Here is a 9187-nt window from a genome sequence, read left to right as displayed (position 1 = left end):
CTCTCAACGGAAGCCCCTCACTCGCCCACACAATGTCCCTCGATGGATCTCGGGCCACAGGGCAGGGTCATCATTCTCTGGCAGTTGTCATTGGTCCTGTGTGACCCTCCCATCACTTTCATTTCCTTCCTCTCTGCTGAACCTGGGCCATAGGCAGACAGGGCCTTGTTGACTCAATCACACCATCCGTGAAAGGACTTTGGAGCCTGAATCACGGCTTCCCTCCTCACCCCACTCCACGCCCGGCTTCTCCCGGGCAACGGAAGTGCCATTCATCCGATGTGTTGGATTCCACAGTTCCTTCGTGTTCAGTGCCCGGTGACCTTCAGCTCCACTCCCCACCCTGATCTCTGCTGTCTTGGTGATTCTGTCTTTGAAGCTTGAACTCTCTGTAACTCTCCTACTAACTGCTGCTCCCGCCCTCCCACGCCTACCTCTCCACCTAACCTGCTCTAAATCACATTAAAACTTTGCTCAACTAATACTTATTGAGAGCAGATAATGACTGGTCCCAAGAAGTGGAATGAGACCTTGAACCATCCATGGTCCCTCCTCTCAACTAATTTATGACTGGGGAGAGCCACACAAATAAACAATGATAGAAGAGTGAGACATGAAGCCGGAATAAGATTTAGCCCATGGTAGACGGGGACAAATGTTGAAGGAAAATCACAAGAACAAAAAGGAAAGCACAGTTGATTTTGAGGAGCACGTATGACTAGTTAGAAGCTCAGAAGTTGGATAGAACTTAGAGGTTGAAGAACGGAATTTTTTTTTATTGTGGTTTATTGCCCCCCCCCAACTTTATTGCAATATTATTGCCACGCGGCACGTGTGAGTTTAACGTGTACAATGTGATGATCAGCTACATTTCTGTACAGTAAAATAATTACCACAGTCAAGGTGAACTAATGATACCTGGCAAAAACCAAGGGGTGCCCAGGGGCCCCAAAATGTTCAGGGAAAAGACTCATGTGGTCCTTGTTAAGGGTTTGTGCTCACCTGTAAGGATAACAGCGAGTAATCAAAGTCTCGTGTGCCCAAAGATTTTTAACTGCTGAGAGGTTCAAAGGGAACAGACAGGAGTAGAAAAGGACTTCAAAACATGGACTCCGGACCAGCTGGCAAGCACTCAGCCAAGCAGGCAGGGCCCAAGACCAGAACCTCCAGGAGAGCGAATCCAAGGCAACCTCCTGACAGGAAACATAAACATGAGGCCCAAAGGGAGAGAAGGGAGAACCAAATTGCAAAAGTCAATATGGCGGCTGCCATAATCTCTCTCAGGCGAGCCAGATCTTCCACCTGCCAAAGCACCGTAGCTGAAATAAGAGCCGCCGCAGACAGAAGCCAGCCAAAGGGGTGCGCTCTGAACTCTGAGCAGAAGCAGGAGGTCTCCTACCGGACCCCTTCCCCAGAGGGGGAGCGGGCCCATGGAACAGATGTGGGAGCGAGAGCAGTAGGCCTGGCAGAAGCGGACAGGCCCTCCTAAGCCCCCCGGTTCTTCCTTTTAGTATCTACCTGCAGCTCTGCTCTGCCTCTCAGTTCTGGCTGTCACCACTCAAGAAGTCAGGGGGTGGAGCAGTGAGGCTTCTGGACCCGTATATTAACATGGTCCCCTCAAATAATTGCAATTTTGTGAGTGTGTATGTGTTGATAGCACTTAGACCTACTCTAAACTTTCAAGTATATAATACAGTGTTGTTAATCATAGTCACCAGGCTGTTCTCAGATGCCCTGATAAGACCTATCAGATAGCTGGGAGTTGGTACCCTTTAACCAGCATCTCCTTATTTCTCACACCTGAAGGCCTTGGTGACCCCTTTTCTACTTTCTGTTTCTACGAGTTCAGCTTTTTAAGATTCTGCATCTAAGTGATAACACACAGTATTTGTCTTTCTCTTTCTGACTTAGTTCTCTTAGCATAACACCCTCAAGATTCAGCCATGTTGGAAAAAGCAGGATAAGACTGTAGCAATAACAACAGTCCAATAATGAAGGGCAGGATCTTCTCCCTTTTTTTTTTTTTTAATATTTGTTATTTTATGCACACAAGAGTTGGGATGCAGGCCAGAGGGATGTGTGTATGGGGTGTATGTGAGAGGATTCACCAGAGACAGAGTGGGGAGCAGAACAGGCAGACTGACTGAAACACACTGCTGAGGGGAGCAGCGGGAGAGACAGGAGAGGTCTGCTGTGCCATGTGGGTCACCTCCCTGGCTGGAGATCAAACTCGTGCTGTCATGGCTGGCGATATCTTCATAGTACTGAGACTTAGTCCCTTGCGCCACCAGGAAGGCCCAGGATCATCTCCCTCAAGGAAACTGGTTTTAACATGAGGGCAGTGGAGTGGGCATTGAGACTTGAAATTGTGGAGTGTCAAGTTCAGATGTGTGATTTAGATTTAGAGACCACCCTGATCCTGTGTACACTATGATGGGATGAAAGGGAGATTGGACACAGCAAGACCAGTGGGAGGCTATTCTCATTTTGGCGAGGGATAGTGGGGGCCTGCAGAAGATTGTGGTAGCAGCCATGGGACAAAGTGCAACTTTGACAAAAAGTATATAGAACACAGTACTTGGTGATTTGATTCTATAGATGCCAGGGGAGAATGGAAAACAAGATGGAAATCTTTTGACACAAGCACTGGTTATATGGTAAGACTTTTATCAGACGGTTACCATCTAGGAGTAATCAGAAGACAGGAGGGAAACCAAGAGAGCTTGAAGCTCCACAGGAAATTTTCAGGAGGGAAAAAGAGCCACAATCCAAGACTGCAGTAGGAGCCAATAATACAAGGATGGAAGCTTTCTGCCTGTTGGATGTGGCAACAGGAGGACTGTGGTACTGTGGAGACTGCTGTCCTAGAGGAGTGGAGGGTGAAGAAGCAGCCTGATGGCAGTGGGATTAAGGTGTGGATGGGAGATGTGGAAAAGGAAGTAATGAGCATTAGATAGCACCTTCAAGCCAGGAAGTTGTGGAGGAAGACCTGGTCAAGATGGTGGAGACTTGAACATGTTTCAATGCCCTGGGGAGGACTAAATAAAGAAAACACCTGAAAGAGAAAGGATCACAGGTGTTGAGAGGTCCCTAATGAGGGAGGACACTTCACGGGAGCACAGGACATGAAAGAGTGGACCTTCTTTGTAATAGCCCAGAAGAGGGTGGAGGTCCAGGGAGATGGCAACTGAGTAAAATGGGGAGGGGGCGTTGAGGTATACAGGATGTGTTTTGTTAGGTAAAAGAGAGAATAGGGCTCCCTGGTGGCACAAGGGGTTAGACACAACCTTATGAAGCAATCTGCAGCCACTACAGCACGAGTTCGATCCCTGGCCAGGGAGCAACCCACATGGCGCAGCAGACTTCTCCTGACTCCCCACTGCTCTCCTCAGCAGCATATTTCAGTAGATCTGCCTGTTCTGCTCCCCACTCTGTCTCTGCTGAATCCTCTCACCCCCTGCACCTCTGGCCTGTACCCCAGCTCTTGTATGCATAAATAAATAAAATAAATCTTAAAAAAAAAAAGAGGAGATGCTGTTCAGATTAAATTGGTAATGGGAAGATGTAATTAAACTCGGATTTCAAGAGCCTCAGGCTCTGGGGAAATCGCAGGGGCTTGGCAATGCCCGCCTGGCCCTGATGCTTCTCCAGACTGCGTCTCTGGCACTAAACACCACAGTAGGTGCTGTCAGCCATAATCTCGCTATTTTTTTTCTTTTCTCCAATTTCATTAATTTGCCTGTGGTTCACGCGACTGTATCATATTGGGGAGCACAGTTTCAGTCCCCCCAAAGCCCAGTGCTGATGTCCTGTCCCCTTCCTTCCCTCTCCCTTCAGCTATTTCTTCAGGTGGTAACTCAGCCACAACTTCTCTAATTGGATCTGGCACCTCCTGGGATGGCACTTTTCAACCGGAAACACATCTCCTGCCTGTGGAGTTACATTAATATGCAAATGCTTAGGCGCTACTTCAGATTCACAGTCTTTCTGCCAGGTGTCCTTTATGTAGTCTTAACATAGTCTAACTCCATGTTCCCTAATTTCACGGTGTGGTAGGTCAGGGTGGTTACCTGTCATTTTTCTCAGGGAAGAGGATATTCGCCCATTTTTATAACTTAGACATGATAGCCTCTTCTCTGAGAGTCGAGTTACTCATTCTCTTCATTGATATTTAGTCTCAAGCGTTTTCAGGATGGACTGTTATTTCACGATGCTGCGGAAACTCCACATTTCCTGGCCCTTTTCTTTTTATGAGCTCCCAGCAGACCCTTCCCTTTTGAAAACTGTCAGCAAAAGACGAACCACCGCCCTCTTGTTTTGTCAGCGACACATGGGCTGGTGTTTTACTCTGATGATTTGTCAGCAGTGACAGACCTCTGCGCTCAACAGAGAATGGGAGTCTCAGAGCCTGGGGACAGGACTGCGCTAGGTACTTTGAGCACCGACTTCTGAGGCCTCCTTTAAACAACTTTGAGAACATCCAGTGAATCAAGTCAGAGCTCCTAGAAGTGTAGTGGAGACACAGATAAGTTCATGAGACTCCTACCTAGGAACTAACAACCTAGAACTTAATGAACAGACGAGGGAGGACAGTGGGCTTTGTTTGCAGTCGCGTTTATGTTGTTTTAATGTTCTGTTTTGTGACTAAACAAGGAGCCCATTCTCTTAAGTTCTCCGTATCTCACAATTTGGTGGGCCATGCTTTGGTAACCAAAACTGAGCCATTTGCAAATATCCTACTCTCCCTCTCTGCTGGCTCTAGAACTTGGAGACTCTTAAGAGTTTTCTTGGGCCTCCCCGGTGGCAGCGGTTGAGCTCTCGGTTGCGAAGTTGCCCGCAGCCTCTGTGGCTCAGGTTCGATCCCCGGCTGCTCCCTGGCCACCAGAGGAGGGTCCCACATGGCGCGCAGACCTCTCCTGCCGCCCGCTGCTCCCCTCAGCAGTGTACTTCGGTCCTTCTGCCTGTTCTGCTCCCCGCTCTGGCTCTGGTGAATTCTCTCACCCTCCCGCGCTTCTGACTGTACCCAGTGCATGTATAAACAAACAAACAAACAAACAAATAAATGAATGAATAAAATACATGCCCTTAAAAAAAAAAAAAGAGTTTTCTTAACTTCATGGCAATGTAATTATGTGTGTAAGGATAAGGATCTGTCTTCCTTGGTAAGAGGACATAGTAAAAGTATTTTATGCATCCAGGGTGGATATCATGTTTGAGAGTAAGGTTCATTTAACCAGACATAACCTAACATTTTTGAGAAACTAAGGCTGACTTTATGGAGCCAAGAGATCCAAAGACCTCTTTGGAAAACTGGTACCCGGCTTATGTGGTTCTCAGCCTTACTGCTGAGTAAGGAAGATTGTTTCCTAGCAGGCCGTGAAGCTGGGTGTACTTGGAGAGAACCATGAGAAGAGAGAAATTTCCCCAAACTTTTAAGTACTGTAGGTGAATTTGTTGGCTTGGCTTTCTAGCCTCAAGCAGCTTTCAAAATCCAATCTTAGATTATTAAAACTTCCAGTAAAACAACTTAAGAAGGCTTACATGGTAAATTGCCATTCTTGCTGAACCTGTGTAAATAGGGCAAAAGTAATGAGACCAACCTTACTTTGAGATCAAGAAAAATCATACTTTGCAGTTAACTTTGTTAAAGAGGGCTGACATGGGCCTCTCTGGTGGTGCAGGGGTTAAAGACACAGGCCTAGCAAGTGATCTATTGGGAGCCACTGCAACATGAGTTTGATCCTGGGCCAGGAAGCTGACCCACATGGCACAGCAGACCTCTCCTGTCTCGCCTGCTGCTCCCCTCAGCAGTAGATTTCAGTAGATCCATCTGTTCTTCTCTGTCTGTCTCTGGGGAATCCTCTCACGTCCCCCGCCCCCCCACCTCTCACTACACCCCAGTTCTTGTATGCATAAATAAATCTTTAAAATAAATAAATGAGGGTGGACAAAAATGAGAAATGTTGAGGCTCAGTTAATAGTACAGACTTTCAGGTTGTCAGGCTCTTCACGGCCTAGTTCTTGCATCTCCTTGTAAATTGCAGGTAGCTGATGACTGGGCAAACTGTCTGGTTAGATGACATTTCATTGACTTCCTCTCCTACCCCTTGTGGAAAAACCAGTTCTGGTACTTACCTGTAAATTGGACTGCATCTTTCTGCCTTGTCCAGTTGTCCATCCAGTTTTCTTCAAGATCTGACTATGAACCTCCAAGCTAACTTTTATTTTTTTTTAAAGATGTATTTAATTATGCATACAAGAACTAGGGTACAGGCCAGAGGCATGGGGGGGTGAGAGGATTCACCAGAGACAGAATGGGGAACAGAACAGGCAGATTGACTGAAATACGCTGCTGAGGGGAGCAGTGGGAGAGTCAGGAGAGGTCTGCTGCGCCATGTGGGTTGCTCCCTGGCTGGGAATCGAACTCGTGTTGCAGTGGCTACGGATTGTTTCGTAGGTTGTGTCTGAATCCCTTGAGCCACCAGGGAGGCCCCAAACTAACTTTTAAAACCTTTCCTGCCCCTGCCTGACTCAGCATCACCAAGAACTAAAACTTGACCCCCCAGACCCCCATCACTACTCTGGGTTGTCATGAAGCTGGCTTTTCCTGCCAGAATCTGAAGAGACTCTACTAACTAAAGCCTGTTAACTTGACACTAGCTTTGAAGAACTCAGCAGCACAGTAGACCTTACACAGACTGGAATTCCCCCTAGACAACCCACTGCTGGACCACTCAGGCAGTCCAACAGAGTGCTCTGGTCACACCTACCCTTCTAGAAGAGGCAGCCAAGACTACACATAATGTCTCCAAGAGCATGGCCATCATAGCTTAAGAAACTCAAAAGGGCAGCACTGCAAGATTTTCTTTTGCTGACCTCTTGGAATGCACTGGACTGCTTAATTCTCAAAAATCAACTCTTGGCTCTTTATACAACTTATTTTTTTAAGATTTTATTTATTTATGCATACAAGAGTTAGGGTGCAGGCCAGAGGTGCAGGGGGTGAGAGGATTCACCAGAGACAGAGTGGGGAACAGAACAGGCAGACTGACTGAAATACACTGCTGAGGGGAGCAGTGGGCGAGTCAGGAGAGGTCTGCTGCACCATGTGGGTCAGCTCCCTGGCCAGGGATCGAACTTGTGCTGCAGTGGCTGCCAATAGCTTCATAGTGCTGTGCCTTAATCCCTTGTGCCACCAGGGACAACCCTCTTTATACAACTTTGATAGAACCATTTCTCTATTTTCAGCTTCTTTTTTTACAATGTCTGACTTCCAGGACCCTAAAATAACTAACCTCTGCCACTGCCATTCAACTAGTTTTTTGTTTTTTTTTTTTAAAGATTTATCCATCCATGCACATAAGAACTGAGGTATAGGTCAGAGGTGCAGGAAGGTGAGAGGATTCACCAGAGACAGAGTGGGGAGCAGAACAGGAGAATCTACTGAAATACTCTGCTGAGGGGAGCAGCGGGCGAGACAGGAGAAGTCTGCTGTGCCATGTGGGTTGCTCCCTGGCCTCCCGGTGATTGAACTCGTGCTGCAGAGGCTTCCGCTGTGCGCTGTGCTTAACCCCTTGCGCCACCAGGGAGGCCCCATTCAACTAATTTTATAGAAACAACATAACAAGAATCCTGGAGAGACTATTTCTTGGGTCACCCCACTCAGGAGTTTCTGCTGCCCTCTGACTTGCCAGTGGAGAATGATACTCATCTTGAACAGAAAGGGGGTATCAGCAATATTGAACTTCATCTGAACCCTGTGCAGCCTCCGCAGTGATGGTGAAGAAATCCCCCCACCCTTCTGTGTTTCAGAAATGACAACCCAGCTGACCACAGAGGACCACTCTGGCCTCCAAGTTTCCCAGAAAATCTTCCCTCCTCCCTCAGAGCCCTCTTAAAATGACTCCCTTCTCTACCTGACTCTGTAAACCCCAGATCCCATCCCCATTTTTTTTTTAAAGAAAAACAAATATTTTCTTTAATTACCTGGTGAATTCTGTCTGTTGCATCCCCAGCGAGAGCCTCCCTTTGGTGGCGGCCAGCTTCTCCCTGACTGTCCTGAGGAGGGGCTGTCCTCTGTGGCTGAGGCTCTGCGGTTCCTCTGTGACCTCATCCTGCAGACAACCACATTTTCTTTTTTTATTGATTCTTATTTTTAAGTTTTTTTCCCCCTTGTCCCCCGTAACCTCAGAAACCTCACTTCATTTATTAGTGTCTGCTGGTTTTTATAATTATTTTGTTTTCTTAAATTGTCCACTATGTAAATGTCCAATATTTGTCTTTGCCATTTTGACTTGCTTCACTAGACAGAATTCCCTGAACGCCTCCAATTTTGCTGTAAATGGCAACATTTTGTCTTTCCTATGGCTGAATAAGGCTCCTTTGTGAGGATAGACCACGTCTTCTTTATCCAGCTGGCGATCAGTGGGCACCCAGGTTGTTCCCATTTCTGCCCAGTGCAAACAGTGCTGCAATCAACGATGTGGAGCATATAATTTTTTGAGTTGATGGTTTCATGTTCCTTGGATAGATGCCCTGGGTCATATGACAACCTCCTTTTCAACAGCTCAACTCATGAGTAAACAGAGGGGCGTGTGGCCCTAGACACTTGAGGCAGTGGTGGGGTCACGGAAGGGAGCTCCCTCATCCTCTCTTGAATGGACAGAAATGAGTCAGCCTGAGATGCTGCTAGCTGAGCCCAGGGGTAAACCCCCAGATAGACCTTTAAAGGAAAGAGGAAATGATCTCTTAGCAGCTGGGGTGCCAGCCTGGACAGGTGCTGGGCAGAGTGCAGGCCGGGGCAGAACTAGACAGAGTAGGTGCTGGAGGGCTGGCAGAGTGGCCAATCTAAAGGCCAAGGGTGAGCCTGGAAGTCAGAAATACTAGGGAGAGCCCTAAAAGTGGTGAGTGGGAGGAGGGGAGGCCCCAAAGGGGGAAAGTGTTGGGAGTAAGACCGGCCAAAAATAAAAAGGTGTGCAAACCTCTAACCAGCCCTGAACCCACCCCATTCCCCTCCCTTAGGGAGTGGGTGAGGGCAGGGAAGGCTCCACCGAGTACCATAGTCACTGTCAGGGGCTCTGAAGGCTACCAGGGATGGGATTCACCATCTCTGCGGCTCCACAGGAATGAGAAAGTTTTAGCAAAGGCACATGCTGAGAAGGGCGAGGTGGCCCAGATGATGTCTTTA

The sequence above is a fragment of the Talpa europaea genome (assembly GCF_964194135.1).
Source record: "Talpa europaea genome assembly, chromosome: 1".
In the NCBI taxonomy this organism is placed as follows: domain Eukaryota; kingdom Metazoa; phylum Chordata; class Mammalia; order Eulipotyphla; family Talpidae; genus Talpa; species Talpa europaea.
The sequence above is the reverse complement of the archived record's forward strand: the minus strand, read 5'-3'. Positions refer to the sequence as shown.